General features: G+C 40.9%; 1 protein-coding gene across 3 annotated transcripts in view; it reads right to left on the minus strand.

The window, feature by feature from the left end:
- Window positions 1–1,563, minus strand: part of GTF2IRD2B (GTF2I repeat domain containing 2B) — a 67,376-nt gene extending 65,813 nt beyond the window's left edge. Inside the window, exon 1 of one of the 3 annotated variants that reach the window (XR_005057085.2) lies at window positions 726–1,563. The gene's annotated coding sequence lies outside the window, so the exon portion shown is untranslated. The remainder of the gene's footprint in view (window positions 1–725) is intronic. The other 2 variants (XM_073215213.1, XM_037002699.2) reach the window with 2 other exon arrangements.
- Between the last annotated feature and the right edge of the window lie 23,381 nt (window positions 1,564–24,944).

A 24,944-nucleotide genomic window follows, 5' to 3' on the forward strand; every position in this document is an offset into this window, starting at 1 on the left:
ACCATTTAATGATACGCTTTTACGAATTTTATAGCGTGTCTCAAAGCTGTGATTAAACAGCACAGCTTGGGTTTGAAGGGAGAATACAGCCCTGCGAACCTTTCCCTCCTTAAGTAAGCCATAATCGTTTCAGATTGTAGTCTTGGGCTGGAGGCTCTTCTGGCCTCTGTACTGGATTTCTGCGAACAAACACACCCCTGGAGACGGCCCCACGGGATAAGTCCCACAACAAAACCCACAGCAAGGAACCGCCACGCCACGAGCGACACGAGGGGCGGAGTCGAGGAGCCGCGGAGTCCGGCGCAGTTACCAGGCAACAGCAGGGACTCTGCCCCCACACCGAACCAATCAAGCACGTCCGGAGCAACGCGAGAGCCCCACATACGCCAGGCGGAGCGTGACCTACGCGCACTGGACCCATCAGTGCCCCAGGCGACACGCCCCCCCCCAGCCCACACCCAGCCAATGAGAAAGGAGAGGGATGCGCGTTTGTGCGTGCGACCGCTGCCCCCTCCGTTGGGGTTTCCCGCCCCACCCCCACACCTGGGGCCCGGTCTGCGGGAACCGGATTTGCGGCCCGCCGTGTGGGCTGGGAAGGGGGCGCCGCCCGCCATGCACCGGGACGGCTGGTCTCCCCGGGCCTTCCCTTCGCCAGGCCCGCGGGAGGAGAAAGTTCCAAGAAAAGCGGTTCTCAATGGCGGCTGCGGCGGGGGCGGGGTACGCACCTGAGGACCCCGCCAGCGGACAGCGTCCGGCCAGCCGTGGGCTCCGAGGACTGGGCCTCCGGGGAGCGGCCGGGGGCCGAGGGCGGCGGCCGGGCCGGCGAAGAGGCGGGGGCGCGGCGTGTGGGCGGCGGCCGTAACCCTGCTCGCCACTATCCCTCCTTTTTTCTTTCTCCCCCCCACCCCGCCTTTTTTTTTTTTTTTTTTTTTTTGGCTTCCTGGAAGGCAGCCTCTACTCGCGGGTCCGCAGCGCCCCCAGCGGGAGCTAACGTTTCCGGTGTGCTCGAACCGGGGAGGGCTGCGCACGGATTGGCGCGGAGGCTTTCAGCCCCTTTCAGACTTCAGTTCGACGTGCTGATCCCTGAGAAGTGTCTGGCCCGCATCCTGTCTCACCCCAAGATGCCGCCTCCGCATTGGGGGGCGCCCTTTCATGCTGCTATTTACTATGATGCTTTTGCATGATTGCAACTTTTAACTTTAAAGCCATAAGGTCATAACTCTAGTGACCAGTGAATCTGCCTTAAAGCCGTGAAGTTATTATGAACTCCATTGGTGTAAACAATATGTCTTAAACTTTTGATGGGGTCCGTGACGACAACCAGCCCTGCGCTGCCCATCAGCTGGCAGCAGCACTCTAGCAAATAGTCTAATGTTACAGTTAGATATTTAAGTATGCCGAAAGGAGAAGAGGATAATGGAAACCATTTGCCCGTTGCTCAGATTGATCATAGTATGCCTTATTTACTTCACATTTTTAAGAACTGTTACAGACACAATTAAAAGCACTGTTCTCATTCGTCTCCATTTACTCCCCAGAGGGAACTACTGTCTGGAAGTTAGTATATATGTTCCAATACACATTTTGCTTCACAAAAAAGTCTCAAATTTGTTGACTTTTTTTCTATAAATGGCTGTCAAAGATAACGTTTCCTAGTAGATGCTGTTAAAAAAAATTGCCCTTTCAACGTAAGGATTAACAATTCAACAATTGAAGAAGTACCTGCTTTCTCGTCATTTTTAAAAGAGATGTTTGAAAATACATACGTGGGTAAAATTGTAATGTTTCCAGAATATCTTGCCTGGCTTTAGTGCATCTGCATATTAACTGGGCATTCCTAAGGGGTGGAGACAGTAGTCATCTCCATATCAATGGGTAATTACCTGGGCGAAGGAGAGCTTATCTGAACCTGACAGGTTAGGGGGAGGTCTTCCTTCTGCAGGAGAAGGAAAGAGAAACGGTCCGGACCGCAGTTTCTAAGCAATAATCGGGTTTTAAACTATTTCTCCTTTTGACTGATTTCGGTTTTAGAGGTATTTTGCCTTTCCCGGGAGTTACAACATATGTTACAGTTGATTCTCCTTATATGGGAGAGTTATGTTCCATAAAGTCTTAGCGAACAGTGAGCAAAACTGAATCCTTGCTCCTAGAGGAAATACAAGGTATGGTTTCTCTAGCCTCTGGCCATGACTTTCTTGGGAAACTATTGAAAGGGTATCTTGCTGTGACCCTCCTTACTCCAGAACGTCTCAGGAGACACAGGCCCGCGCAAGAGATTTTATTATTTGAAAGAGAAAATGGCTGCCCTAGAGAGAGGAAGCAGCAGCTCGTGGGTGATGAAGCCCGTTTTTAAGGAGTAGGGGTAGGGTGTGTTCTACGTTGGTGATTGGATCTTAAGGGGTGGGCAACCACCTGGTCATTGGTGATTGGATCTTAAGGGATGGGGGTCTTAGCGTGCCAGAATTTGCCCTCATTCCCATGTTTTTCTTTTCTTAATTGGGCCTCTGGGAAAGTGGGCGTAGAATCTCATTCTCTAGCTACTTCTTGCTGGAAGGGGGTGCAGATTCTGGGGTTAGTGAGGCCATTGCTGTAAAGTTGGGGAAGGGCGGGCATCTTGAGATGATTCGTGATGTCATCTAGCTGGTTTTGTTATTCTTCCTGAGAAAGCCTTGATAGCCCTGGAGGAGTAACTGGTTGACAGTATGGTTAGAAATGTTCAAAATTTGATTTTGAATGAATTTTTGGAATAGGTTAATGAAGCAGGGAACAAAAAGGAAAATAATAATAATAAAGGTAATAGGGGCTAGGAGGGGCAGGAGCCAATTGAAGGGGTAAGGGAACAGATTGTTAGGGGAGTTTTCTAGGAGTTTGGAGGCTTGTTCACAGAGGTGTTTTGCGCCATCCTAGACAAGACTGGAATTGTTGGTGTAGAAGCAGCATTGTTCTTGGAGTAGGGCACATATGCCGCCTTATGCAGTTGTAAGGAGGTCCTGTTTGGTTTGTGGAGTAGATTACTGGAGGATTTGTAGTCTGTGGAGTTGAAGGTGTAAGTGGTCCCATTGGGATGGAGGAGAATTGTGAAGAATGCATTTTTGTGGTCACAGATGGAGAAGTAAGTAGAAGAGATGGGGATAGTGGATAATAAAGTATAGGGGTTAGGGACTACTGGATGGATTGGAATAACAGCTGCACTGATAATTCTTAAATCTTGAACTAGCTTATAAGACCCATTAGGTTTTTTTGATAGCCAGTATCAGGGTGTTGTAAAGGGAACTGGCTGGTTGTAGTAGCCATTTGTATAAAAGTTCCTGGACAATTGGCTGCAGGCCCAGTAAACTCTTGAGGGGCAGTGGATACTGATGTTGAGAGGGAAAAGAGGCTGGATCTTTAAGTCTGATCATTACTAGGGGGCAGGTGGCAAAAGAGGGGATGAGGGTACCCAGACTACAGGGTTGATTAGATGGGGTGGCAGAGGAAAAGGAGAGGAGGTGGGTTTTCAGCGGGTTGGAGGGCGAGTAAAAGTGGGATTGAAGGTGAGTCAGGGTTGAGGTGTGGTCTGGGAGCAAAAGTAATAGAAGCTCCAACCTTGTGTAGTAGGTCTCTTCCCATAAGGGGGATGGGACACTGGGGAATCACCAAAAGAGTGAGAGAGGGCAATGCCTCTAAAGATGCAGTGAAGCATGGGAGTTTGTAAAGGTTAATGAGGTGTGCCCTCTACCCCGACTATAGAGGACTGAGAGGGAGGTAGGTCCCCAAAACTCCTTCAGGACTGAGTAGGTGGCCCCAGTGTCCAACAGGAAAGAGATGGGCCTACCCGCTACCTCAGTGGTTACCCTGGGCTCCTGTACAGTGATGGTAGTGGTCGGGTGGAGGAGTCCCGGGGCCCCTCAATCATCAGTTACCAGACCCAGAAGGTCTATGTGTGCAGTGTTATTGCTGGGTGGCCTGGCACCTCTCGGTGTGTGAGGACAGTCAACAGCCCAGTGTCCCTCCTGATGGCACTTAGGGCATGGACCGGGGGGCTTCTGTGGATTTGGGCAGGCTCTAGCCCAATGACCCATTTGACCACATTTGAAGCGTGGACCAGGAGGTCCTCCTGGCTGCTTCCTAGGAAGTGAGGATACCCAAGCACCAGTGGTTGGGGTAGGTTGAAAGGCCTTAGCCAGCATTCAGTATTTTTGTTTACGGGCCTTTTCATCTCTTCCATTATATACTTTGAAGGCCACTGCCAGGACTTCTGCCTGAGGAGTTCAGGGTCCCTTCTCTAGACGTCTAAGTTTAGCCTTAATGCTGGGGAAACTCTGGGTGAAGAAGTAGGTCATTAATAATTGTCTCCCATCTGGGGTCTCAGGGTGTAGGTTTGTATATTATAAAAGAGCTTTGGTGAGATGGTCTAGGAACATAGAGGGATTCTCATTTTTATCCTGAATAACCTCTTGGGGTTTTTCATAGTTAATGGCTTTATTGGCTGACTTCCTGAGACCCGCCATGAGGCAGGTGATGAATTGATCTTGACTGGTGACTCCCCCTGCCATATTATAGTCCCAATTAGGGTCTTGGTCAGGAACCGCCTCAGCACCAATTGGATGAGCTGGAGTAGTTTGGTGAAGCTCATTAGCATGAGTTCTAGCCTGTTCCCAGACCCACCTATGCTCCTCGGGCAAAAGTGCATTGGATAGGATCATGTGAATATCATGAAAGTTAAGATCATATGACTGAGTTAGGTACTGGAACTCTTTTATGTAAGTAGCTGGGTTGGAGGTGAAAGAGCCTAATCTTTTCTCAATTTGAGATGGGTTGGAGAGAGAGAAAGGGACATGGACCCGGATGACGCCCTCTGTACTGGCTACTTCCCGTAGTGGGGCTACGATCTGGGTTTGAGAGTGAGTGACTGGAGGGCTTGGCATGGGACTGGATGAGGGAAGGGGAACTGGTTGTGGAGGAGGAGGAGGTGCTGCGACTCCTGCAACAGCAGTTAGGGGAGCTGAGAGGGTTGGGATTTTGATCTTGCAGAGAAGGAGGTTGGGGCGGGAGAGGAACTGGTGGTTGAGGAGCTGTAGGGGTTTGAGATTGGTAGGAAAGAGTTATTAGCAGGGTCAAAGTCAGAGGACGTGGTGGGAATTGGTGGGTGGTGGGGTGAAGTTTTTTAGAGTGAGAAGATGTTTAGGATTGCAAGGGAGACAGAGAGCAGGCTTGGTTCGGAGGTAGGAGAAAGCCTGGATATAAGGGATCTCTTTCCATTTGCCCGTGCGCTCACAGAAGTTGTATAATTCGTGGAGAATTTTAGGATCTAAAGAGCCATTGGGAGGCCATTTAGACTTACTGTCCAAGGAATATTGTGGCCAGATCTCATTACAGTAGCAAATAAGCTTAAAAGGTTTGAGGTCTGGAGTGAGGTGGAAGGGTTTGAGATTACTGAGTATGAATAATTCACCCTAGCAGCGAATCTGCGGGAATGGAGAGGCCAGATCCCATGGTGAGAATGAGACCGTTCACAAGTTGCTGAGGTGTCCAGAGCAATTGAGAAGGTCGCAGAGACCAGACATACTTAGGGGGTCATCACCACCTCTAACCAAGCGGTCAAGGCGAAAACGCCGAGGAGGCTCGGTACCTGGTACCAGGAGTTTACGAGTAGATAAAGGGAGACTGGGCCTCAGTGAATGAGGATTCTCACCATGAGGAGGCAGATAAGGGTTGACTATGGGGATCAACCATGACTCTGAAAGTCATGGTTGGGGGTGTCCCTGTCCCAGAGGAGCCCTTGGGGATGCTGGACACTCAACAGTCACTTCCTGGGTTCCAAAGGGACATTTAAGTTGACCATGAAGGGGAGACTCACCAAATTGAGAGCCAGTATTGGGCAAGAAGACGAGCAACTGGGGAAATGGACGGTGAGCCTGTGGAGGAGGATTGGGCAGTGAATGTTCTCAAAGCAGCTCAGATTCCCAGAGAAAGAGCAGAGTCAATGGGAGAACCCCATCCGAGTCACGGCACCAATGAAAGGGTATCTCGCCATGACCCTCCTTACCAAGAATGACTCAGGAGACACGGGGCCCATGCAAGAGATTTTATTATCTGAAAGAGAAAATGGCTGCCCCCAGAGAGAGAGAGAGAGAGAGAGAGAGAGAGAGAGAGAGAGAGAGAGAGAGAGAGAGCAGCAGCTCGTGGATGAGGAAGCACGTTTTTAAGGAGCAGCAGCTCGTGGATGAGGAAGCACGTTTTTAAGGAGTAGGGGTAGGGTGTGTTCTGTGTTGGTGATTGGATCTTAAGGGGTGGGTGACCATCTGGTCAGTGGTGACTGGATCTTAAGGGGTGGGGGTCTTAGCGCGCCAGAATTTGCCTTCAACTATCAGTATATAACTTTGTTTTTTGGTGTGTCTGTTTAGACATCTTGTTTCATATACACAGTTGATTTATTAGTTGAACTCATGGCCAATAATATAACTCTCACCTGAAGGAAGCTTATCTTAACAAGTTACTCCCTACCCAAGGCACAGCACAGCCTTTTTGCACTTAGGAATGCCAGACAACACTTGTGGGTAAAATTGTAATATTTCCAGAATATCTAGCCTGGCTTTAGTCCTCAGGGGTGTAGAGAAGTATGGCTTTAGTGCATCTGCATATCAATTGGCATTCATCAGGGGTGGAAAGAAGTTCATTTCCATATCAATGGGTAATTACCTGGGCAATGGAGGGTTTATCTGAACCTGAGAGGTGAGGGGTGAGGTGAAGGGCTGGTTTTGCTTTCTGCTGGGGCAGGAGAGACAGCCTGTGACTGCAGTTTGTAAGCAATAAATGGGTTTTAAACTTTATTTCTCCTTTGGACTAATTTTGGTTTTAGAGGTATTTTGCCCCAGGATTTCCTCTCCCCGGAGTTAACACACTTCATCACTACATTTGAGGTTCATTTTAAACAGCAAAGTCACCAGCAAAAAGCACAAAATGTGAAAAACGCAGCATTAATAGGTCAGGAAAAGGACATTTGTTCACAGCACAGGAGATGAAATGAGTATCACCTTGTTCTACCTCAGCTGGGAACATGGGCATCAGGCTGGGGACCTGAGCTCAGGGGACACATTTTTTGCCACTCTGCTTATGTCCAAGAATGACCAAAGAAAGCACGGTATTGGTTTTGGACTTTTACTGGTAAATTTTGTTGAGTAGGTGAATTCACAAATACAAAATTAGTAAATACTGAGAACTGATTCTATTTTGTTGCCCAAAACAATGAGCATAAAACTCTCATACTTGACAACTTAGTCTACAATTTTCTAATTTGCTTTAAATTATTCTATATGAAGTGTCAGTGTTTTGACACTTGTTAAAAATGTCAAAATACACATCTTATTGGCTTGAAAAAACAGCTGACATCAGCAAGAGCTATGTGTGTTCACTCTAATTTCTCTCATTCTCTCTTAAATCCACTCCAAGCAACCCCCACCACACCACTAAAACTATTTTTTCCAAGGTCACAAGTGACTTCCAATTGCTAAATCCGGAAGACAATTTTCAATCTGTGAATTACTTGAGATATCAGCATTTGACATAAACAATCACTACAATTCTTTGAAGCACTTCTAGGTTTCCATACCATCCTTGGCTGCTGTTCTGCCTACTTTTTGGGCAGCTTCTCTTTAGTCTGCAGCGGGTCCTGCTTTCCCCCAACCTTTAAGTAGTGCAGTAGTTCAAGGTTCAGTCTTGGATTTCTTTTCCTGCCTGCTCTCACTCCTTAGAAGACTATCCAGTCTCAGGGCCTTAAAAAACAGATACCGTTATGATCCTCAGTAGGTATCCTCAGCCCAGACCATCCCCCTCATCTCCAGTCTGTATAACCAGTTGCCTCCTTTGACATCTTCACATGGAGGATGAAAAGGCCTTCCAAGCAGAACATGTGCCCCTTCCTCCATTCCTCCTGCTGTCTTTCCCTTCTCAGTGAGTGAAATTCCATTCTTTGAGATATGCAGGCTAAAAACCTTGGAAGCATTCTTTACTTCTCCCATACCCCACACTAATCCTTGTGATATCCTAGTCAGCTCTCTTTACCAAGATCCTACAACTTTCTGCCCACCGCCACTACCACACACCATCCAAGCCAGCGGTGTCTCTTGCAATAGACTCCCAATTTGTCTTCCCGATTTGGCCCTTAACCCTCTTCAGACTATTCTTAACACAGCAACTAGAAGAATTATGTAACCTCTCTGCTAAAAAAAAATCCACTCCTCTGCTCAAAACTGTCCAATAACTCTCTGTTAGGAAAGAGTATAAAACCTAAATGTGATTTATTCCCACTAGGATGTTTAAACATTTTTAACAGTAAGGTATTAACAAAGGGCCACGTGATGGAAGCTGCTCGGGCTGAGAGTGGGGGGTGGGGGAATTGATAAGGGCCTGGCATACCTGTTTGAGTTTTTTAAACCTACCAATAAGATTAAGACAAATGTAAAGGAAAGATATAATGGGCTTAGGCGATGTCCAGGGAAGAATGTGAACCCTGTAGTACTCAGCCAATGAGGAACCAGGGGAGGGACTTGCACACTAGGAGATAAATCACTGGCGCCAATCTCCCCAGGTGTGCCTGCCCACCAGACACCTGATCTTGCAAGACCGTCATTAAAGCCTCCCTCAGCTGTTCTTTTTGCCTCCATGTCCACTTATTGAATTTGAACCAGTGAGTGTGTTTCTCACACTCTCCATCTCAGAATAAGTGTAAAGGTCCTGACTTAAAGCTTCTGGCCAAGATGAAGTAACAAGGATTGGGTTTACCTCTCGCCTGAAACAATTAAAAAACAAGAGAACAAAATATTGATGACAAGGCAAAATTATGAGCCAGTTTTTGCCGATTTAAGCGAAATGGACAAATTCCTTGAAAGATGCACATTACCGAAGCTCACTCAAGAGCATAGGTAAGTTGAATAGCCCTCTATTTAAAACATTGAAATTTAGTAAAAAATCTTCCGTCAAAGAAATGTCAGGCCCAAATGGCTTCACTGGTGATTCCTACCAAACATTAAGGTAAAAATAATTTCATATGAACACTTCCCAGAAGCTGAAGAGAAAATACTTTATAATTCATTCTCTGAGGCCGGCATAGCCATGATACTAAAACCAAAGACCTTACAAGAAAAGACAGACCAAGATCCCTTATGAACATAGATGTAAACACTTTCGATAAAAGTTTTCCATTTTAAAAAACTGTGGTAGAATGTCCCCAAAATACAATCTACCACCTTAACCATGTTTAAGCATACAGTTCAGTTCAGCGATAATAAATACCTTCCTAGCAGTAGGCAACCGCCACCATCCATCTCCATAATTCTTTTCATCTTGTAAAACTGAAACTCCACACCCAGGAAGCAATAACTGCCCATTCCGAATGCCCTTCTCCCAACCCCTGGCACCCACCATTCTACTTTCTGTCTCTATGATTTTGACAATTTTAGGGACCTCACGTAAGTGGAGTTGTACATTATCTTTTTATGACTGGCTTATTTCTCTAAGTATATTCTGTATATTTCGGTTAGATCTAGGTGGTTTCTTGTGTTGTTTAAATGCTGTATTTCCTTACTTCTTCTGTCTGGTTCTCTCCATGAATTTGAGTGGGATATTGAAGTCTCCAGCTGTGGCTGTAGAACTATTTCTCCCTGTAGTTCCATCAGTGTTGCTTCATGTATTTTGGCAGTCTGTCATTAGGTGTGTAAATGTTTATAGTTGTGTTGTCGTCTTGGCTGTATTTAAACTTTTATTAATATAAATGTCCTTTGCCTCTTTTTTGATTTCGTCTTTGTCTGATATTAGCCTAGCCACCCTGCCCTCTTGTGGTTACTCTTTGCATGGAGAACCTTTGTAATTCCTTTCACTTTCATTTGGCGCTTTTGGATCTAAAGTGAGTCTCTTGTAGACAGCATATATTTGGTTCACGTGTTTTTATCCATTCTGCCAATCTTTTCATTGGAGGGTTTCATCAACCTACTTTTCAAGTAATTATTGGTAAGGAGGGACTTTGTCATTAAACTATTTTCTGTATGCCTTATAGCCCTGCCCCTCATTTCTTGCATTGCAGTCTCTTTTTGTGTTTAGTTGATTTTTTATAGTGAAACGTTTAAATTTCTCATTTCCCTTTGTGCATATTCTAAGCTTTTTTCCTTGTGGTTACCATGGGGATTACATTTAGCATCCTAAAGTTATTAACACTCTAATTTGAATTTATACCTGCTTAACTTCAATAACATGCTCCTTTACAGCTGTCCCCACCCCTTTCAGTTGTTAATGTCACAAAAATTACATCTTTGTACAGTGTGTGCCTCAAAACACAAACTAATAAATCTTTTAAATACATTCTCTTAAATTATGTAGAAACAAGGTTTGGAGTTAAAAACCAAAGTTACGATAATAATAATTTTTCTTTAAATGTATTAGTCTTTTAAATCTTGTAGAAAACAAAATGCACAGTTTCAAACCATTGTTACAATAATACTAGCTTTCATAACTGTCCATGCATTTACCTCTATTGGGATCTTTATTTCTCCATATGGTTTTGAGGTACTGTCTAATATGCTTGCATTTCGGCTTATAGGACTTGGGCATTTCTCGCAGGGTAAGTCTAGTGTCAAAGCTCCTTCCTTTTGTTTATTTTCGACAAGGGTGCTAAAACTATTTAACAGGGAAAAAATAGTCTTCAACAAATGGTGCTGGATAAACTGGATATCCACTTGCAAAAAAATTGCATACATAAAAATATATACTATACGCAATTCGCACACATCCAGTTCCTCCTGCCATCACATGCAATGGTGTATCTTTTTCCCTACATATATGTGTAACAGTAACAATATTATACACAGCAGTAATAGTAGTATAACGTCATTCAAGTACCTGTACCCAATTTGTGTAAATATGTGGGTGGGGGTCTTCCCACACATATTTACACCAAGCAATTCTCAAACATTGGCAGGCTGTTGGAGAACTCAATTCTGATTCTATCTGCCGGGAGACAGCCTGAGATTCCCAGGTTCAAGGGCTCCATCCTGCAAGACTGCCCTCCAACCTCCCTACTCCAGACACTGGTTGCAAGCCCCAGGCAGTTACCTGTGCTTCTGACCTGCTGGCTCCAGACTGGAGGTACCCACAACCTCCCCCTTAGGTTCAATTAATTTGCTAGAGTGGCTCACAGATTCAGGAAAACACTTATATTTACCATTTTAATAAAGGATACTGTAAAGGATACAAGTTAACAGCCAGATGAAGAGACATTGGGAAAGCTCCCAAATAAAGAAGCTTCTATCCTCGTGGAGCTTGGGGCCTGGCTCGGTGGCATGTGGAGGCATTCTGGCTGCCCAAGAATAGAAGCTCTTTATGACCAAAAAGCAGGATTCAACCGAGTAGAGCAGGCAAAGCAGAGCAGAGAGGGAGAGAGCTCTTCTCATGGGTGTTGTGAGGGCTTCAATGCATAGTCATAATTGACTACTTATTGGCCATTGGCTGATTCAGCTTCCAGCCCCTTCCCTTGGAGGGGGGTATGTGTGTGTCCAAAAGTCTCTCATTAACATGATGAAACACCTGTTTCACCTTTAAGACTATTCAGTGTTTGCAGGAACTGTGAATGAAGACCAAATATACCTGGGAAAAATATATGAATGACCAAATATGTATTTCTTATAACTCATTGTATCACACTATATATACAAAACATGCACCACATACAAAATGATATGCAAAACATATGATGTATAAAACATACCCAAATATTAACAATATATACCACATATACAAAACATATATTGCAATATATACAAAAATTAACTCAAAATAGATCAAACACCTAAACAGAGCTAAAACTATAAACTCTTGAGGAAAACATAGGGAGAAAGCTTCATGACCCTGGATTTGGTATAAATTCAAATTCATCAAAATTGAAAACTTTTTTGCATCAAAGAATACTTTTAACAGATTAAAAGGCTACCCACAGGTGGGAGAACATATTTGCAAGTAATATATTTGATAAGGGATTAATATTAAGAACATGTAGAAAACTACAACTCAATAACAACAGAAACACAGAACTTATGAAAAAATGCACAAAGGTCTTGAATAGCCCTTTCTCTAAGGAAGACACAAATGGCCAATAGGCATGTGACAAGATGTTCCATGTTGCTAGTCATTAGGGAAATACAAATCAAAACCACAATGAGATATCATACCCATCAGAACTGTTATTATTTTAAAAAACAGAAAATAACTAATGTTGGTGAGGATGTGGAGACATTGCAACCCTTGTGCATTGCTGGTGGGAATGCAAAGTGGTCCAGGTGCTATGGAGAACACCGTGGCAGTTCCTGAAAAAGCTAAACATAGAACTACCATATAACCCAGCAATTCTACTCCTAGGCATATATCCAAAGCAATAGAAAGTAGAGATCCAGACAGATACTTGTACAGATCCAGACAGATACTTGTACACCTATGTTCGCTGCAGTATTATTCACAACAGCCAAAAGATGGAAATAACCCAACTGTCCCTGAATAGATGAATGGATGAACAAAATGTGGCATATACATACGATGATCTATTATTCAGCCACAAAAAGGAATGCAGTTCTGATAAATGCTACAACATGGATGAACCTTGAAGATATTAAGTAAAAATAGGCCAGATGCAAAAGGACAAATATTATATGATTCCACTTAGATGAGCTACTTAAAATAGATAAATTCATAGATACAGAAAGTAGATTAGGAGTTACCTACAGTTGGGTAAGAGTGGAGAATGGGCAGTTACTGCTTCGTGACTGCAGTTTCTGTTAGGGGTCATGAAAAAGTTCTGTAAATAGAAGCGGCAATTTTTGTAAATAGAAGTTGCACAACATTGTGAATGCAATTCCATTCCACTGAATTGTACATTTAAAAATTGTTAAAATTATAAATTTTATGTTATGTACATATCATCACAATAAAGCATTTTTCAAAAAGTGCAAAGATCCTCCCACTATAGGATGCAGCCATTCCACTCACAAGTATTTACTTAAGATAAAAAGAACATATGTGATTATAAAGCTTTGTACAAAAATATTCACAGCATCTTTATTCATAATATCTGAATGCAGGAAACAAGCGAAACATTAATCAACAGGTGAGTCAATAAACTGGGATATGTCCATATAATGGAATACATGCAATAGAAAGTAATGAATTATAGGTACACATACTCTCCAAATTAATCATGCTTAGAGAAGCCAGACATAAAAAAGAGTCCACATTTTATGATTATACACATATATAATTCTGGAATGGGAAAACTATGTCATAAAGGCAGAAAACATCCATTTCCTAGTGCTGGGGGTAGAGAAAGAGATTAACTCCAGAGGACAAGATGCTTCTGTGGCAGAACGGCATCATGCTGTGCTGCGGTTGTGGCGGTGTTCACACAGGTGGATATGTTTTGCAAACTACATCGAACTATCAGTTTAAATGAATGCAGTTTAATTATACATAAATTATACCCCATACAATAAAAATGTGAGCTCTTCACATTCCTGTATCATGAAGTGTTAAAACTATTTTAAATTAAGCATATGCATTAAGTCATATTGTTCACGTTAAAATCACCTTGCTATTACTATTTTCCTACCACTACTATTTTAATGGTTTAAAAAACCAAAGATATTTGTTTAAAAGTTATTGTTAATCTTTATCTCATTTAAATAATTTCTTTGTATATTTTATAAAGTACATACTAGTATAATAATGCACATAAATTATTTGTATGTACTTTTTTCTTTATTTAAAAATTTTTTTCAAATGTACTTCACAGTGGTTCAATAGTACCTCCCACCCCATCCATTCCCCTCCCCCTTGGTAACCACTAGTCACTTCTCAGTCTATCAGTTTAATGCTGTTTTGCTTTGTTTTTACATTCCACAAATAAGTGAAACCATATGGTATTTGTCTTTCTCCGCCTTTGTATATAGTTTTTCATGCTCACAAACTGTACCATTAAGGAAGTGTAACCAAAATAATTTAGAGACTACTGCCCTAAAAAGTTGGAAGGTACTGTTTTCAGAAAACTGAGAGAAGTTATCTACAAGCAGAGGGCTGAATTCATTCAAGTAGATAACTGGTAATATTAGAGTCTACCACATTTATGTGATATGGGAAGACTCAAGATTGTAAAATGTCAGTTCTCCTAGTTAATTTCTCTCAATTAACTCATGAATTTAAAGCAATTTCAGAAAAAAAATCCCAGGTGGGGTTTTTAATGAGACCTGACAAAATAACTTTAAAATTTATGTGGAAATAAATGTTATGAACAGAAAAGTCAATTTTGTAAAAGAACAAAGAACACTTGATTGAATAAATATCAGAGCCTATTATTAAGCTGTAGCAGCTGAACACTTGTCATACTGGTTCAAGAATAAATCAGTAGGAATAACGTGTTTCCAGAAATTGACCCATGTATATGGAAATGTATCAAATGTTATAAATGGCATTCAAATCTTCAGATAAAATATGTTATTACTAATAAATTATTTTGGGACAATATCTGAAAAAATTTCAACATGTAAGTATGCAATCTGGTCTCATACCACTCATAAAAATCAACTATACATCTAAATATAAAATATAAAAGTATGAGATTAATTGTTTAAAATCTTAGATACAATATCTTTATATTATGGATAATAACAAAGACTTCCAAAATAAGACACAGAAAGCAAAAGCTCTAATGAATAAGACAAATAAAACTGATTATATCAAAATAAAGTTCTACAGACAGCAAGTTAAAAAAGACAGGAGAAAATATTTTAACACACAAGGGCTTCTATGTAGAATATATCAATTACATCTATAAATTAAGGAGACAACCTAATAGAAATGTGGCCAAGAATACAACTAAAAGTTTCCAGCAGAGGAAACATGAAACGCCAGTCATCATAGATACTCAACCTTCATAGAGATGGCGGAAATACAGAGTACATCAACAATGCAATATGCTTTAGATACTGGACTGACACACATTTTTAAAGTTTGTATCAGCTGTTGGTTATGTGGGAACATAAATCAATCATATACTATTGAAGTACAAGTTTTGGAGAACAAATTGAAGACATCTATTAACATCTTTCAAATGAGCATTCTTTATGATCCAGCAGTTCTGTTTATCAGTATTAGCTCAGGAGATAACCTCATACAGGTGCAAAAGGAAACATGTACAATATTCATTGTAATATTGTAATAGCAGCAAGAAAAAAGAAAAAAGAAAAAATAAACAACCCAAATGTCCATCAAGAGATGAATGGTTAAATAAGAGGTAATTTGTTCATATTAATATGGAAGAGTGAAAAAATGGGGTAGCTGCAAATAAATTGTTGTAGAAGTATTTCCAAGAGAGTTTTGAGTGAAAAGAACTTTCAAAATGAGATACATACTATTTTCTGTAAAGATGCACACAACAAAAAATCCATTTTTCCTAGATATATGTGGGGCTCTGGTTAAAGAAACTTTTAGCCTTATCCATACACAGTGTTTAATTTTTTGCAAAGGCAAAAATAATACATTGTATAATTAAAAGTTAATAAATATTAAAATATATGACTGATTAAGTTTACTTTTCCCCAAACTTGAGAATTTCAGTGGCCCCAAAATAACAAAGAAATAGAATGTCTACAGCAAAATGTTATTGTAGATGGGGAAAATTGAGCTTGGCTAACATTAACAGACATTTTAACACTCTGGGGAAGCTGCTATTTTGCTGAAGAACCATATTTGCCATGCAACTATTTGGACAAAATGCAATTACTTGCCAGAATACACCTAGTATATAAAACCAATCATTTTTTCATCACAAAATATAAAGGCCCAGTTGTCACTATAAAGTCAGCTGTTCATTGGCCCAAACAAGCTTTTCAGGCTGTTTAATCCTGTTTCTCCATGATCTGGAAGCCACAAAAGTGATGTGTGAACACTGCCGCCTAGTGGTTATGGTTCACATTGCAGTCCTCATCACTGCACCCTTTTATCCCCCAGATCTCAAACCAAAGGTACTGTCTTTTGGATATCCCTTAAAAGTGAAATGTCTTAGAAATTCAAGAGATTTACGTAGGTAATCGATTTTTTAAATTCTGACAAGTAAAGCTTTTCTCAAAAGCCTACTATCTACCATTATTGCCAGTGTGTAAAAGAACAGGTATTTAAAACCAAATAGTCAGAGGAGGCCATAAATGCAGATAAACGGCCAGTCCTTTTTATGAGAGAATAGTTGAAAATTATATACACATTTCGTGAATTTATCAATATCTTGAACCTGTATTAATAATTGTTATGGTTAATTTTTTTTTGGTGTCATTAATCTACAATTACATGAAGAACATTATGTTTACTAGGCACCCCACTCACCAAGTCCCCCACACAAACCCCATTACAGTCTCTGTCCATCAGTGTAGTAAGATGCTGCAGAATCCCTACTCATCTTCTCTGCTGTACAGCCCTCCCCGTGCCCACCTCACCCCACATAACACATGCTAATCGTAATGCCCCCTTTATTTTTACCCCCACTATATCCCTCCCTTCCCACCCATCCTCCTCAGTCCCTTTCCGTTTGATAACTGTTAGTCAATTTTTGGGTTCTGAGATTCTGCTGCTGTTTTGTTCTTTCAGTTTTTCTTTGTTCTTATACTCCACATATGAGTGAAATTATTTGGTACTTGTCTCTCTCTGCCTGGCTTATTTCACTGAGCATAATACCCTCTAGCTCCATCCATGTTGTTGCAAATGATAGGATTTGTTTTCTTCTTATGGCTGAATAATATTCCATTGTGTATATGTACCACATCTTCTTTATCCATTCATCTACTGATGGACACTTAGGTTGCTTCCATTACGTGGCTATTGTAAATACTGCTGCAATAAACATAGGGGTGCATCTGTCTTTTTCAAACTGGGCTGCTGCATTCTTAGGGTAAATTCCTAGAAGTGGAATTCCTGGGTCAAATGGTATTTCTATTTTGAGCATTTTGAGGAATCTCCATACTGCTTTCCACAATGGTTGAACTAAGATCCATCCCCACCAGCAGTATAGGAGGGTTCCCCTTTCTCCACAACCTTGCCAACATTTGTTGTTGTTTGTCTTTTGGATGGTGGCAATCCTTACTGGTGTGAGGTGATATTTCACTGTGGTTTTAATTTGCATTTCTCTGATGACTAGTGATGTGGAGCATCTTTTCAAATGTCTGTTGATCATCTGAATTTATTCTTTAGAGAACTGTCTATTCAGCCCCTCTGCCCATTTTTTAATTGGATTATTTGCTTTTGGTTTGTTGAGGTGCATGAGCTCTTTATATATTTTGGATGTCAGCCCTTTATCGGATCTGTCATTTATGAATATATTCTCCCATACTGTAGGATATCTTTTTGTTCTATTGATGGTGTCCTTTACTGTATAGAAGATTTTCAGCTTGATACAGTCCCACTTCTTCATTTTTGCTTTTGTTTCCCTTGCCTGGGGAGATATGTTCATGAAGAAGTTGCTCATGTTTATGTCTAAGACATTTTTGCCTTTGTTTTTTTCTAAGAGTTTTATGGTGTCATGACTTACATTCAGGTCTTTGATCCATTTCAAATTTACTTTTCTGTATGGGGTTAAACAATGATCCAGTTTATTTCTTTTACATGTAGCTGTCCAGTTTTGTCAGAACGATCTGTTGAAGAGACTGTCATTTCCCCATTGTATGTCTATGGCTCCTTTAGCGAATATTAACTGACCATATATGTTTGGGTTAATGTTAGGAGTCTCTATTCTGTTCCACTGGTCTGTGGTTCTGTTCTTGTGCCAGTACCAAATTGCCTTGATTACTGTGGCTTTGTAGTAGAGCCTGAAGTTGGGGAGCGAGATCCCCCCCACTTTATTCTTCCTTCTCAGGATTGCTTTGGCTATTTGGGGTCTTTCCATATGAAATTCCATGTGAAATTTAGAACTATTTGTTCCAGTTCGTTGAAGAATGCTGTTGGTAATTTGAAAGGGATTGCATCAAATCTGTATATTGCTTTTGGCAGGATGGTCATTTTGACGATATTAATTCTTTCTAGCCAGGAGCATGGAATGAGTTTCCATTTGTTAGGGTCCTCTTTAATTTCTCTTAAGAGTGTCTTATAATTTTCAGAGTATAGGTCTTTCACTCCCTTGGTTAGGTTTATTCCTAGGTATTTTATTCCTTTTGATGCAATTGTGAACAGAATTGTTTTCCTGATTTCTCTTTCTATTAGTTCATTGTTAGTGTATAGGAAAGCCACAGATTTCCGTGTGTTAATTTTGTATCCTGCAACTTTGCTGAATTCCAATAGTAGTTCTAGTAGTTTTGGATTGGAGTCTTTAGGGTTTTTTACATACAATATCATGTCATCTGCAAATAGTGACAGTTTTAACTTCTTCTTTACTAATCTGGATTCCTTGTATTTCTTTGTTTTGTCTAATTGCCATGGCTAGGACCTCCAGTACTATGTTGAATAACAGTGGGGAGAGTGGGCATCCCTGTCTTGTTCCTGATCTTAGAGAAAAAGCTTTTAGCCTCTCGCTATTCAATATGATATTGGCTGTGCGTTTATCATATATGGCCTTTATTATGTTTTGGTACTTGCACTCTGTAACCATTTTGTTGAGAGTTTTTATCATGAATGGATGTTGAATTTTGTCGAATGCTTTTTCAGCATCTATGAAGATGATCATATGGTTTTTGTCCTTCTTTTTATTTATGTGGTGGATGATGTTGATGGATTCTTGAATGTTGTACCATCCTTGCATCTCTGGGCTGAATCCCACTTGGTCATGGTGTATGATCCTTTTGATGTATTTTTGAATTTGGTTTGCTAATATTTTGTTGAGTATTTTTGCATCTATGTTCATCAGGGATATTGGTCTGTAGTTTTCTTTTTTGGTGGGGTCTTTGCCTGGTTTTGGTATTAGGGTGATGCTGGCTTCATAGAATGAGTTTGGGAGTATTCCCTCCTCTTCTATTTTTTGGAAAACTTTAAGGAGAATGGGTATTATATCTTCACTGTATGCCTGATAAAAATCTGAAGTAAATCCATCTGGCCTGGGGGTTTTGTTCTTGGGTAGTTTTTTGATTACTGCTTCAATTTTGTTGCTGGTAATTGGTTTGTTTAGATTTTGTGTTTCTTCCTTGGTCAGTCTTGGAAGGTTGTATTTTTCTAGGAAGTTGTCCATTTCTTCTAGGTTTTCCAGCTTGTTAGCATATAGGTTTTCATAGTATTCTCTAATAATTCTTTGTATTTATGTGGGGTCTGTCATGATTTTTCCTTTCTCATTTGATTCTGTTGATGTGTGTTGATTCTCTTTTTCTCTTAGTAAGTCTGGCTAGAGGCTTATCTATTTTGTTTATTTTCTCATAGAACCAGCTCTTTGTTTCATTGATTTTTTTCTATTGTTTCATTCTTCTCAATTTTATTTATTTCTTCTCTGATCTTTATTATGTCCCTCCTTCTGCTGATTTTAGGCCTTATTTGTTCTTCTTTTACCTATTTTCTATAATTATGACATTAGACTATTCATTTGGGATTGTTCTACCTTCTTTAAATATGCCTGGATTGCTATATACTTTCCTCTTAAGACTGCTTTGGCTGCATTCCACAGAAGTTGGGGCTTTGTGTTGTTGTTGTCATTTGTTTCCATATATTGCTTGATCTCTATTTTAATTTGCTTGTTGATCAATTGATTATCTAGGACATGTTGTTAAGCCTCCATGTGTTCGTGAGCCTTTTTGTTTTCTTTGTACAATTTATTTCTAGTTTTGTACCTTTGTGATCTGAAAAGTTGGTTGGTAGAATTTCCATCCTTTTGAATTTACTGAGGCTTTTTTTGTGGCCTAGTATGTGTTCTATTCTGGAGAATGTTCCATGTACACTTGAGAAGAATGTGTATCCTGTTGCTTTTGGATGTAGAGTTCTGTAGATGTCTATTAGGACCATCTGTTCTAGTGTGTTGTTCAGTGCCTCTGTGTCCTTACTTATTTTATGTCTGGTGGATGTATCTTTTGGAGTGAGTGGTGTGTTGAAATCTCCTAAAATGAATGCATTGCATTCTACTTCCTCCTTTAATTCTGTTAGTATTTGTTTCACATATGCTGGTGCTCCTGTATTGGGTGCATATATGTTTATAATGGTGATATCCTCTTGTTGGACTGATCCCTTTATCATTACATAATGTCCTTCTTTATCTCTTGTTACTTTCTTTGTTTTGAAGTCTATTTTGCCTGATACTAGTACTGCAACACCTGCTTTTTTCTCCCTGTTGTTTACCTGAAATATCTTTTTCCATCCCTTGACTTTTAGTCTGTGTATGTCTTTGGGTTTGAGGTGAGTCTTTTGTAAGCAGCATATAGATGGGCCTTGCTTTTTTATCCATTCTATTACTCTGTGTCTTTTGATTGGTTCATTCAGTCCATTTACATTTAGGGTGATTATTGAAAGATATGTACTTATTGCCATTGCAGGCTTTGGATTCGTGGTTACCAAAGGTTCAAGGTTAGCTTCTTTACTATCTTACTGTCTAACTTAACTCCCTTACTGAGCTATTATAAACACTGTCTAATGTTTCTTTATTTCTCTCCCTTCTTATTCCTCCTCCTCCATTCTTTATATGTTGTGTGTTTTATTCTCTGCTCTTTTGTATTTCCTTTGACTGCTTTTGTGGGTAGTTGGTTTTATTTTTTGCCTTTAGTTAGTATTTGGTTGGTCTTCTTTCTTTGCTGTGACTTTATTTTCTCTGATGACATCTATTTAGCCTTAGGAGTGCTCCCATCTAGAGCAGTCCCTCTAACACACTCTGTAGAGGTGGTTTGTGGGAGGCAAATTCCCTCAACTTTTGCTTTTCTTGGAATTGTTTAATCTCTCTTTCATATTTAAATGATTATCATGCTGGATACAGTATCCTTGGTTCAAGGCCCTTCTGTTTCATTGCATTGAATATATCATGCCATTCTCTTCTGGCCTGTAAGGTTTCTGTTGAGAAACCTGGTGATATCCTCATGGGTTTTCTTTTGTAGGTGACCTTTTTCCTCTCTCTGACTGCCTTTAAAACTCTGTCCTTGTCCTTGGTCTTTGCCATTTTAATTATTATGTGTCTTGGTGTTGTCCTCCTTGGGTCCCTTCTGTTGGGAGTTCTGTGTGCTTCTGTGGTCTGAGCGACTATTTCCTCCCCCAGTTTGGGGAAGTTTTCAGCAATTATTTCTTGAAATACAGTTTATATCCCTTTTTCTCTCTCTTGTTTTTCTGGTACCCCTATAATGCAGATATTGTTTCTTTTGGATTGGTCATACCATTCTCTTAATATTGTTTCATTTCTGGAGATCCTTTTACCTCTCTCTGTGTCAGTTTCTATGCGTTCGTGTTCTCTGGTTTCAATTCCATTAATGGCCTCTTGCATCTCAACCATTCTGCTTTTAAGTCCTTCCAGAGATTGTTTTATTTCTGTATTCTCCCTCCCTATTTTATTGGTTAGCTCTTGCATTTTTCTCTGCAGCTCCATCAGCATGGTTATGACCTTTATATTGAATTCTTTTTCAGGAAGATTGGTTAGATCTATCTCCCCAGGTTCCGTTTCAGGGGAGGATGTCTGTGTGATTCTGGTCTGGATCAAATTCTTCTGCCTTTTCATGGTGATAGAGGTAGTTGTGGGGAGTTGGCATGTCAGCTGGGAGAACATCCCTTCTTGCTAGTTTGTGGACGTCCTCTCCTGTGAGAATGGCGACCCCTAGAGGCTTGTGCTGGGCAGTTGTGTGCAGATGGGGTCTCTGATTCTTGCCTGGCTGCTGTGGAGTTGCTGTGGGCATGGCCGGCCTCAAGCTGCTGCTCTGCTATAGTGGGGCCGCACTGGAGGGGGAATGGGTGGGAGGCTGTTTAACGCTGTGAAGGGCCTCCGAGCTGCACTGCTGTCCAGAGGGTTAGGGCACCCGGAGTTCCCCGGGATTCCCAGCTGCTGGGCTGAGTGTGCCAGGACGCTTCCATCCAGCTGTGTGACCCCTGTCCTTTTAAGACTTTCCAAAAGCATTGATTTTATTTTGTCCCAGGGGCGCCAGCTGCAGGGACCCACTCTCAGGTTTTACTGTTCCATTTCCCTAGTATCCAGCACACCATGCACTGTGTTTCTGCGCTCCCAGTGTAGATGGCTAGGGCTGGGTATTTAGCAGTCCTGGGCTCCCTCTCTTTCCCCGCTCCAACTCCTCTCCCCCGCTGTGGAGCTGGGATACGGGTGTTGCTCGGGTCCCACTGTGCCATGGCTTGTATCTTACCCCCTTTGTGAGGCGCTGGGTTCTTGCAGATGTAGATGTAGTCTGGCTGTTGTCCTGTATCTTCTAGTCTCTCTTTTAGGAATAGTTGTATTTGTTATATTTTCAAAAATATGTATGGTTTTGGGAGGAGATTTCCGCTCCTCTACTCACGCCACCATCTTGGCTCCTCACACCACATTTCCCACCCCTATGTTTATTGCAGCATTATTTACAATAGCCAAGAAATGGAAGCAACCTAAGTGTTCATCAGTAGACGAATGGATAAAGAAGATATGGTACATATTCAGCCATAAGAAGAAAACAAATCCTACCATTTGCAACAACATGGATGGAGCTAGAGGACTAGGGAGGATGGGTGGGAAGGGAGAGATAAGGGGGGAAAAGGGGCATTATGATTAGCACACATAATGTAGCAGGGAGACACGGGAAAGGCTGTATATAAAGAGAAGACAAGTAGTGATTCTATAGCATCTTACTATGCTGAGGGACAGTGACTGTAATGGGGTATGTGGTGGGGAGTTGATGATGGGGGGAGTCTAGTAACCATAATGTTGCTCATGTAATTGTAGATTAATGATACAAAAAAAAAAACTGCATCATGGAGGCCTGCTGGTTTTCACAGTATGCCCTGAGTGAACAGCTGGCTGATCTAAATGTGTCATCTTTCTTCAAGCCTTCCTACACAGTTAATAAAGCAAACTAACTCCATAGACCTTTCTGTTACTATTAATCTCATACTATTTACATGATAGATGTACAGCTTAACCAAATAACCCAAAATAGTCCCGTACAACTCAGGTTGTTTTTGGTAGGTGGTGATAGCCACCAAAAATTTTGCCTTGGTTATAGATTAGCTCAGCGTCCAAACCTCATTCGCCGATTATAATGAAATGAAGTCTTTGCCAAATATTGTCACATAGACATTTACTTAAAAACATTCATTAGCAAGACAAGGATGCCCACTCTCCCTACTTTTATTCAACATAGCACTGGAAGTCCTAGCCATGGCAGTCAGACAACACAAAGAAATAAAAGGCATACAGATTGGCAAGGAAGAAGTCAAACTGTACCTGTTTGCAGATGACATGATATTGTACAAAAAGAACCCTAAAGAATACACTCCAAAACTACTAGATCTAATATCTGAATTCAGCAAAGTTGCAGGATACAAAATTAATACACAGAAATCTGTTGCATTCCTATATACCAATGATGAACTAGCAGAAAAGAGAAATCAGGAAAACAGTTCCATTCACAAGCTGTACTACAAAGCCACAGTAATCAAGACAATTTGGTACTGGCACAAGAACAAACCCATAGACCAGTAGAACAGAATAGAGAGCCCAGAGATATAAACCCAAGCATATATAGTCAATTAATATACAATAAAGGAGCCATGGATATACAATGGGGAAATGACAGTGTCTTCAACAGCCGGTGTTGGCAAAACTGGACAGCTACATGTAAGAGAATGAAACTGGATTATTGTCTAACCCCATACACAAAAGTAAATTCAAAATAGATCAAAGATCTGAATGTGAATCATGAAACCATAAAACTCTTAGAAGAAAACATAGGCAAAAATCTCTTGGACATAAACATGAACAACTTCTTCATGAACATATCTCCCCGGGCAAGGGAAACAAAAGCAAAAATGAACAAGTGGGAGTATATCAAACTAAAAATCTTCTGTACAGCAAAGGACACCATCAGTAGAACAAAAAGACATCCTACAGTATGGGAGAATATATTCATAAATGACATATCCGATAAGGGGTTGACTTCTAAATTAAATAAAGAGCTCACATACGTCAACAAACAAAAAGCAAATAAGCCAGCTAAAAAATGGGCAGAAGAGCTAAACAGACACTTCTCCAAAGAAGAAATTCAGATGGCCAACAGACACATGAAAAGATGCTCCACATCACTAGTCATCAGAGAAATGCAAATTAAAACCACAATGAGATATCACCTCACACCAGTAAGGATCACCACCATCCAAAAGACAAACAACAACAAATGTTGGCGAGGTTGTGGAGAAAGGGGAACCCTCCTACACTGCTTGTGGGAATGTAAACTAGTTCAACCATTGTGGAAAGCAGTATGGAGGTTCCTCAAAATGCTCAAAATAGAAATACCATTTGACCCAGGAATTCCACTTCTAGGAATTTACCCTAAGAATGCAGCAGCCCAGTTTGAAAAAGACAGATGCACCCCTATGTTTATCGCAGCACTATTTACAATAGCCAAGAAATGGAAGCAACCTAAGTGTCCATAAGTAGATGAATGGATAAAGAAGATGTGGTACATATACCCAATGGAATATTATTCAGCCATAAGAAGAAAACAAATCCTACCATTTGCAACAACATGGATGGAGCTAGAGGGTATTATGCTAAGTGAAATAAGCCAGGCAGAGAAAGACAAGTACCAAATGATTTCACTCATCTGTGGAGTATAACAACAAAGAAAAAACTGAAGGAACAGAACAGCAGCAGACTCACAGAACCTAGGAATGGACTAGCAGTTACCAAAGGGAAAGGGACTGGGGAGGATGGGGGGAAGGGAGGGATAACGGGGAAAGAGGGGCATTACGATTAGCACACATAATGTAGTAGGGGTCGGAGAACACGGGGAAGGCTGTATATA

This window comes from Manis javanica, chromosome 10 (genome assembly GCF_040802235.1).
Source record: "Manis javanica isolate MJ-LG chromosome 10, MJ_LKY, whole genome shotgun sequence".
Classification (NCBI taxonomy): Eukaryota; Metazoa; Chordata; class Mammalia; order Pholidota; family Manidae; genus Manis; species Manis javanica.